Consider the following 9,555-nt stretch of genomic DNA (forward strand, 5'->3'; position numbering starts at 1 on the left):
AAAAAAAAAAAAAAAAAAAAAAAAAAAAAAAAAAAAAAGGCTGGGTGGCCGGGCGTGGTCCTGGGGGCTGCAGCTGTGCATGTCATCACTTAGTCACTTGCCTGGTAGTCACCTACGAGTCAATGATTCAAAAGTTTCCATCCCAGGGATACGTCTGCCCCTTAGTAGGAATTTACAGCGACAATGCCTTTGATCAGGGGAGCCACTAAGGGACGGAGACTTGAGTCCCACAGCAATCAGGCAGAGAGACTGTGCAGCTTCCTTTCCCTTCCTGCCCAGAGGTGCTGCCCCTCCCTCTGGCCCTGGGCCTCCCCTTTGTGAATTTATGTCTCTGTGGTTGTCTGTGGGCTGAGGCAGCAAAAAGAACATTTTGGAGTGAGCCAGAGGTAAATCCAAATCCTGGTTCTATTACTAACTAGCTGTGTGACCTTGGTCCAATTTCTTATCCGCTCTGAGTCAGTTTTGCAGAAAATGTTCAAATTTGCAGTATCTTTACGTACTTGTATGCAAATTAGTAGAAAAAGGCCAGAGGGCAGTCAGGTGCGGTGGCTCACGCCTGAAATCCCAGCACTTTGGGAAGCTGAGGTGGGTGGATCACCTGAGGTCGGGAGTTCAAGACCAGCCTGACCAACATGGAGAAACCCTGTCTCTACTAAAAATACAAAATTAGCTGGGTATGGTGGTGCATGCCTGTAATCCCAGCTACTCAGGAGGCTAAGGCAGGAGAATCACTTGAACCTGGGAGGCGGAGGTTGCAGTGAGCCGAGATTGCACTATTGCACTCCAGCCTGGGCAACAAGAGTGAAACTCTGTCTCAAAAAAACAAAAAACAAAAAAAGGGCCAGACGTGGTGGCTCATGCCTGTAATCCCAGAACTTTGGGAGGCTGAGGCAAGCAGATCATGAGGTCAGGAGGTGGAGATCAGCCTGGCAACATAGTGAAACCCCGTCTCTACTAAAAATACAAAAAAATTAGCTGGGCATGGTGGCAGGCGCCTGCAATCCCAGTTACTTCAGAGGCTGAGGCAGGAGAATCACTTGAACCTGGGAGGCGGAGGTTGCAGTGTGCTGAGATTGCACCACTATACTTCAGCCTGGGAGACAGTGCAAAAAAAAAAAAAAAGAAAAAAGAAAACAAAAAGGCCGGAGGGGTTTATACTACCCTTCTCATTAATACTGGTTGGGGTACGGTGGGAAAGGGGTATGTGATAGGGAACTTTTACATTGTATCCTATTTTCTCCTGTATTATCTGGGCCTTTATAAGCATGTATATTATTGCATTTGTAAGAAGCGGGGATAATCCTACCAACTTTACAGATTATTGGAAGGATTTTAAGAAGATCCTACAGATAAAACTCTTCTCATGCTGTCTGCTGCAAAATTGGCTCTCACCAAGTATTAGTTCCCTTCTCTTCTCTTCCCCTTGCCTGGAACTGTGTTTCTATTTGTAAGTGTTTGCCTCTTTACATCTATGTTTGTTTACAGGCCCTGGTTGAATCCATCTGTGTTTTATGGACTGCTAAGCATCTGTGTGTATTCTGTTATTATATTGGTGAATGTCTGCACATCTGGAAATGTGTGCATTTGTGTCTGTGTGTCTCTGTATAAGTGAGTATATGTTGACTGGGCGAGGTGGCTCATGCCTGTAATCCCAGCACTTTGGGAGGCTGAGGCGGGCGGATCACAAGGTCAGGAGATGGAGACCCTCCTGGCTAACATGGTGAAACCCCATCTCTACTAAAAATACAAAAAAATTAGCCGGGCGTGGTGGTGGGCACCTATGGTCCCAGCTACTAGGGAGGCTGAGGCAGGAGAATGGAATGAACCTGGGAGGTAGAGCTTGCAGTGAGCTGAGATCCTGCCACTGCACTCCAGCCTGGGGGACAGAGCGAGACTCTGTCTCAAAAAAAAAAAAAAAAGTGAGTATATGTTTGGGTGTATTGGTGGTGTGTATGTGTGTGGGGTGTAGCTGTGTATCTCAGCTTCTGTTTGTGTCTGTTTATATGTGTTTATTTTATTTTTTATTTTTTTTTGAGGCGGAGTCTCACTGTGTCGCCCAGGCTGGAGTGCAATGGCATGGTCTCAGCTCACCGCAGCCTCCACCTTCCCGGTTCGAGTGATCTTCCTGCCTTGGCCTCCTGCATAGTTAGGATTACAGGCGCCTGCCACCACACCAGGCTAATTTTTGTATTTTTAGCAGAGACGGGGTTTTCACCATGTTGGCCAGGCTGGTCTTTAACTCCTGACCTCGTGATCCACCCACCTCAGCCTCCCAAAGTGTTGGGATTACAGGTGCGAGTCACCGTGCACTGCCTGTATGTCATTATTATTATTATTATTATTATTTTTTTTTTGAGACAGAGTTTTACTCTTGTTGTCCAGGATGGAGTGCAATGGTGCAATCTCGGCTCACCGCAACCTCCACCTCCCAGGTTCAAGCAATTCTCCTGCCTCAGCCTCCCAAGTAGCCAGGATTATAGGCGCATGCCACCAAGCCCAGCTAATTTTGTACTTTTAGTAGAGACAGGGTTTCTCTATGTTAGTCAGGCTGGTCTCGAACTCCCAACCTCAGGTAATCCACCCATCTCTGCCCCACAAAGTGCTGGGATTACAGGCATCAGCCATCGCACCTAGTGTGTTTATTATATTTTTAATGCGTATATATTTTTGAGACAGGGTCTCTGTTGCTCAGGCTGCAGTGCAGTGACACAATCATGACAGCTTTAACCTCCTGGGCCCAAGTGATCCTCCCACCTCAGCCTCTCAAGTAGCTGGGACTACAGGCATGCACCACCACACCTAGCAATTTTTTTTTTTTTTTTTATTTTGGGGGGGGTTTTGCCTTTTTTTTTTTTTTTTTTTTTTTTTTTTTTTTTTTTTGAGACGGAGTCTCGCTCTGTCGCCCAGGCTGGAGTGCAGTGGCCGGATCTCAGCTCACGGCAAGCTCCGCCTCCCGGGTTTACGCCATTCTCCTGCCTCAGCCTCCCGAGTAGCTGGGACTACAGGCGCCAGCCACCTCGCCCGGCTAGCTTTTTTTGTATTTTTTAGTAGAGACGGGGTTTCACCGTGTTAGCCAGGATGGTCTTGAACTCCTGACCTTGTGATCCGCCCGTCTCGGCCTCCCAAAGTGCTGGGATTACAGGCTTGAGCCACCGCGCCCGGCCGAGTTTAGCTCTTGTTTGCCCAAGCTAGAGTGCAATGGCCCTATCTCAGCTCACTGCAATCTCCGCATCCCAGGTTCAAGCGATTCTCCTGCCTCAGCCTTCCAAGTGGCTGGGACTACAGGCACGTGACTACCACACCCGGATAATTTTTTGTATTTTTAGTAGAAATGATGTTCCACCATGTTAGCCAGGCTGGTCTCAAACTCCTGACGTCAGGTGATCCACCCGCCTCAGCTCCCAAAGTATTGGGATTACAGGCGTGAGCCACCGTGCCCAGTCCAGCTAATTTTTAAATTTTTGTAGAGATGGGGGTCTTCCTATGTTGCCCAGGCTGGTCTCGAACTGCTGAGCTCCAGCAATCCTCCCACTTCAGCCTCCCAAAGTGTTGCGGAATACAGGCATGGGCCATTGTGGCCAGCCTATGTGCGTTTAGATGTCAGTCTGCCTCAGAATACCTGAGAGTTTACGGGTATCTAGGTGTGGCAGTGCGTATCTGGGTTTGTATATGGGTATATGTACCCACATATTTGGATGTGCCACTGTGAAGTGGTATGTAGGTAGGTTTGCCAACCTCTGTCTGTGTCTCAGTGTGTTTTGTGTCTACATCTATGTAGATATGGGGATGGGGGCTGGGGTCTCTAAGAGTCCACATCCAGTTGTTCTCCTGTCTGTGGGCAGAAAGCTCTGCCCACACATTTCAATCCCTCTCCCGCTTTCAGAAGGCCCCGAGTGTGGGTGTTTCCCTTGTAGCCCCGCCCTTGGGCACAGGGCTTGCTGCCCAGGACTGGTGGAGTGTGTGTCTGTCTGCAAACACCTAGAGAGGGGCTCCAGCCAGCAGCCCCTGACATGTAGCCTTCCCAGCTGGCAGACCAGACTGATCATTTTCCTATTTCTGAGAAGAACCAAGCCCCTCTCTTTGGAGAGCAGAGAGCCCTCTGTATCTTGGGGTCAGGAAATCCCTGCTCTCTCAGCCTAGGTCAGTGTCCATCTGGCTGAGCTTTTAGTGTTTGTCAGATACAGCCAGACAGTTGGGGAAACAAAACGTGTCTCCACGGCAACCCGCCTCCGCCTTCGAACTTGGGCAGTTCAGTGGTTTTGCAGGGCCCCTTTTGGGCCCAGTGCTGGGATGGGGTGGGTGGTGAGGATGAGTTAATAAGGCTTTTGCATATGTGCACTGCATCCCCACACCCCAACACACTCAAATACCTCCACACACACTCCTTCCCTAGGTAAAACTGGATGTTCAGAATGGGGAAACTGGTTCCCAGAGAGGGCAATGTCTTGTTGCCCAAGGACACACTTAGCAAGTTAGTAGCAAGACCAAAATAATGAGAACCAGGTTAGCTGTAGGGCTCCTTTTGCCCCACATAGTTTTCTCATTCTAGGATTCAATAATTACTTTAGAATACACATATGCATGTATGTTTTATGTATACTGTATATTTATAAAAACATTTTTTTTTTGAGATGGAGTTTCACTCTTATTGCCCAGGCTGGAGTGCAATGGCTCGATCTTGGCTCACTGCAACCTCCGCCTCCCAGGTTCAAGTGATTCTCCTGCCTCAGCCTCCCAAGTAGCTGGGAATATAGGCATGTGCCATCATGCCCCGCTAATTTTGTAGTTTTAGCAGAGACAGGGTTTCCCCATGTTGGTCAGGCTGGTTTTGAACTCCCAACCGCAGGCGATCCGCCCACCTTGGCCTCCCAAAGTGCTGAGATTACAGGCATGAGCCATCGTGCTGGCCAAAAACATTTTTTTTTTTGAGACAGAGTCTTGCTCTGTCACCCAGGCTGGAGTGCAATGGTGCAATCTCGGCTCACTGCAACCTCCACCTCCCGGGTTCAAGCGATCCTCCTGCCTCAGCCTCCAGAGTAGCTGGGATTACAGGCACATGCCACCACACCTGGCTAAGTTTTGTATTTTTAGTAGAGATGGGGTTTCATCATGTTGGTCAGGCTGGTCTCACACTCCTGACCTCAGGATCTTTCTGCCTTGGCCTCCCAAAATGCTGGGATTACAGGTGTGAGCCACAGTGCCCAGTCCCCAAAACATTTTCTTTTTTTTTTTTTGGTGGCGGGGTCTCACTCTCTCCCCAGGCTGGAGTGCAGTGGTGCAATCTCGGCTCACTGCAACCCAATCTCCGCCTCCCGGGTTCGAGCCATTCTCCTGCCTCAGCCTCCTGAGTAGCTGGGAATACAGGCAAGTGCCGCGACGCCCAGCTAATTTTTGTATTTTTAGCAGAGACAGGGTTTCTCCATGTTGGTCAGGCTGGTCTCAAGCTCCTGACCTCGTGATCTGCCTTCCTAGGCCTCCCAAAGTGCTGGGATTACAGGTGTGAGCCACCGGACTCAGCTGATAACTTGTTTCTTTGCAGACCTCAGAATAAAGCTTCTCCTGACATTTTTATGAAGTTGTTAAAACTCTTACTACTGGCCAGGCGTGGTGGCTCACGCTTATAATCCCAGCACTTTGGGAGGCCGAGGCAGGTGGATCATGTGGTCAGGAGTTCAAGACCAGCCTGGCCAAGATACTGAAACCTTGTCTCCACTAAAATACAAAAAATTTAGCTGGGCGTGGTGGCACGTGCCTGTAATCCCAGCTATTCGGGAGGTTGAGGCAGAGAATTTCTTAAACCCGGGAGGCAGAGGTTGCAGTGAGCCAAGATTGCGCCACTACACTCCAGCCTGAGCACAGAGTGAGACTCCGCCTCAAAAAAACAAATAAGGGCCGGGTGTGGTGGCTGACACCTGTAATGCCAGCACTTTGGGAGGCCGAGGTGGGCGGATCACGAGGTCAGGAGATGGAGACCATCCGGGCTAACACGGTGAAACTCCATCTGTACTAAAAATACAAAAAAAATAGCCAGGCATGGTGGCAGGCGCCTGTAGTCCCAGCTACTCAGGAGACTGAGGCAGGAGAATGGCGTGAACCTGGGAGGCAGAGCTTGCAGCCAGCTGAGATCGTGCCAACTCACTCCAGCCTGGGTGACAGAGGGAGACTCTGTCTCAAAACAAACACACACACAAACAAAAACTCTTACTACTTACTCCTGCTTACCTATGAGACAGTATTTTCTAAATACCCACTAACTAAAACAAACTGCTGCGGGAGTAAATTGAATGCTGGCATTCAGATAAAACCATTACCACCCCCATAACTTAGGGTTTCAAATTTTTAGCCCACTAAAAATGTCATCATAGGCCAGGCGCAGTGGCTCACACCTGTAATCCCTGCACTTTGGGAGGCCAAGGACGGTGGATAACCTGAGCTCAAGGGTTCATGACCAGCCTGGCCAACATGGTGAAACCCCATCTCTACTAAAAATACAAAAATTAGTTGGGTGTGATGGTGGGCACCTGTAATCCCAGCTACTCAGGAGGCTGAGGCACCAGAACTGCTTGAACCTGGGAGGTGGAGGTTGCAGTGAGCCGCGATCACACCACTGCATTCCAGCCTGGGCAAAACAGTGAGAATCAGTCTCAAAAAAAAAAAAAAAAATTAATCACTGTTCTCACTGATTTACTTTATTTTTATTATTTAATTTAATTTATTTATTTTTGAGATGGAGTCTCGCTCTGTCGCCTAGGCCGGAGTACAGTGGCTCAATCTCGGCTCACTGCAAGCTCCGCCTCCCAGGTTCACACCATTCTGCCTCAGCCTCCTGAATAGTTGAGACTACAGGCACCTGCCACCATGGCCGGCTAATTTTTTGTATTTTTTTTAGTAGAGATGAGGTTTTACCGTGTTAGCCAGGATGGTCTCGATCTCCTGACTTCGTGATCCTCCTGCTTCGGCCTTTCAAAGTGCTGGGATTACAGGCGTGAGCCACTGCACCCAGCCTTTATTTTATTTTTATTTATTTATTTTTTTGAGATGGAGTTTTGCTCTTGTTGCCCAGGCTGGAATGCAATGGCACGATCTCTGGCTCACTGAAACCTCTGCCTCCTGGGTTCAAGGGATTCTCCCACCTCAGCCTCCCGAGTAGCTGGGATTACAGGCATGTGCCACCACACCTGGCTAATTTTGTATTTTTAGCAGAGACGGGGTTTTCCATGTTGGTCAGGGTGGTCTTGAACTCCCAGCCTCAGTTGATTCATCTGCCTCGGCCTCCCAAAGTGCTGGGATTACAGGTGCAAGCCACCGCCCCCAGCCTATTTTTATTTTTATTTTATTTATTTATTTTGAGACGGAGTCTCACTCTGTCACCCAGGCTGGAATGCAGTGGCACCATCTCTGCTCACTGTAGGCTCCGCCTCCCGGGTTCTTGTGATTCTCCTGCCTCAGCCTCTCGAGTAGTTGGGATTACAGGGGTGCACCACCACGCTCGGCCAAATTTTATCTCAAACTCCTGACCTTGTGATCTGCCTGCCTTGGCCTTCCAAAATGGTGGGATTACAGGCGTGAGCCACTGTACCTGGCCTGATTTACTTTATTTATGTATTTTTAATTTTTTTTTCCTTTTTCTTTTTGAGACGGAGTCTCCCCCTGTCGCCAAGGCTGGAATGCAATGTTGCGATCTCGGCTCACTGCAACCTCTACCTCCCAGGTTGAAGCGATTTTCTTGCCTCAGCCTCTCGAGTAGCTAGGACTACAGGCGCACACCACTACACCTGGCTAATTTTTGTATTTTTAGTAGAGATGGGGTTTTACCATGTTGGCCAGGCTGGTCTCAAACTCCTGACATCAGGGGATCCGCTTGCCTCAGCTTCCCAAAGTGCAGGGATTACAGGTGTGAGCCACCATGCCTGGTCCCATGGATTTACTTTATGGTATGTAAAAGTTGTAAGTTTTGATTTACAAAATTTATACTTATTTTGCTTTTATTCAGCAGAATTTGGATGGATTTTGTCTGAAGGGAGAAAAAAGTTCCACTGCTAAAATAAAAAGTTTGAAAACCACTTTTCTACACTGTGGACAGCTAAGAGAGGGACAATCTGATCACTGAGTATCTGTGGTCAATCTCTGGAAGCTGGAACACAGAACTGGTGCTCAGGAGATACTTGTTGAAAGAACGAAGGGAAACACAACCCGTTGCACACTAGAGACTGGGTGGTGGCAAAAACTACCTCTCTGCTCTCTCCTTTCTCTCCTTTCCTCCCCCTGCACCCTCACCTCTCCCCCCTCCTCTCTTTTCTTAGGAGCTGGCACCAACTTAAAGTTGGGAACCCGTAAGACTCCATTTGTTCTGGCCACACACCACTAACACCCTACTCAACCCATTTCTCTTCTCAACTCAGCGGGAGGAAAAATGGGTGGAATTAGGCTTGGGGCTTGATTCTAAGAGATGCCTAGAGGATCAAAGAGGACCTCAGCAGGGAGGTTGTTTGAAATGTTAAGACGGCTGCCACAGATGCCAAGAGCCACGGATTAGGGGACAGAAGAATGCTGGCTGGGATCTAAATCTCCCCCCTCCCAACTTTCAACTATGCAGAACTGCTCTGCCCTCTGGTACAATTCTGGCCCCTGCAATTGGTCTAAGAACTGAGGGAAGCCACACGTGCTCCCATCCTGAGGCTGTCTGTCCCTTGCTGGTCTTCCCTGTAAAATGTAAGAGGCTCAGCCACAACTTTGGCCTGGCTGCCCAGTCTGGAGTGAAGAGTCTTTGTGGTAGGAGGCCAGGCCCAGCAGAGGACAAAGCTGGGTCCTGTGGAAGGCAGGTCTCCCAAGTGGAAAGGGGGATTGGTGTGTGTGAGGGCAACATCAGGGTGGTCCTGGGCTTTCCCCAAACAGACGGGCAAAGCTGGAGGGCCCTTGGGATGCTGCCTCAAGCCTGGTTTTTTTTGCTGGTTCCTCCCTGGGGACAGGTTGGAAGTTTTCTTCCTGGTCAGGTGACAGCCTGGCTCCAGGTTGAACTTTGGGCCCTATCCACAGGGACTGCTGGGAAATCAGCTCCCTCAGCTGCCTGCAAGGCCAGCAAAGACATGTAGCTGAGCTGAGCAATCATTAATCCAGGGAGCAGGATTCAGCTACAGCTGGGACACAGGCTAGCTCTTCCTAGGCTAGCCCTCCCTGGGTGGCTCAGAAGCATATCTGTCCATTAGGCCAGGAGGCAAGAGGGAAAGCTGAACTGCTGGTCTGAGCGTAGTCTGGGCTAGGGATGAGAAGTGAGAATCTCTGGGTGCTGGAGTCAGGAGCAGTGAAGGGAATACAACTCTGACCTCTCCTCATTTCCATTCTTCCCCTCCCTACCTCCAAATCAGAGGATCCAATCTGTGGGTTGATTCCTGGAAATTCTAGTTTGAGGGGAATTTCCCTGAGGAATTACATGAGACACTGGCAGGGCTACCTTCAGAGGCATGCAAACTGTGTATTTACACATAGCCCATGCTCAGAAAGGCTCTGTGCTTGGTTGAATGTTTTATTGTTGCCTCTTTTTTTTTTTTTTTTTTT

Source organism: Rhinopithecus bieti, unplaced genomic scaffold (assembly GCF_001698545.2).
Source record: "Rhinopithecus bieti isolate Rb0 unplaced genomic scaffold, ASM169854v2 scaffold_13029, whole genome shotgun sequence".
Classification (NCBI taxonomy): Eukaryota; Metazoa; Chordata; class Mammalia; order Primates; family Cercopithecidae; genus Rhinopithecus; species Rhinopithecus bieti.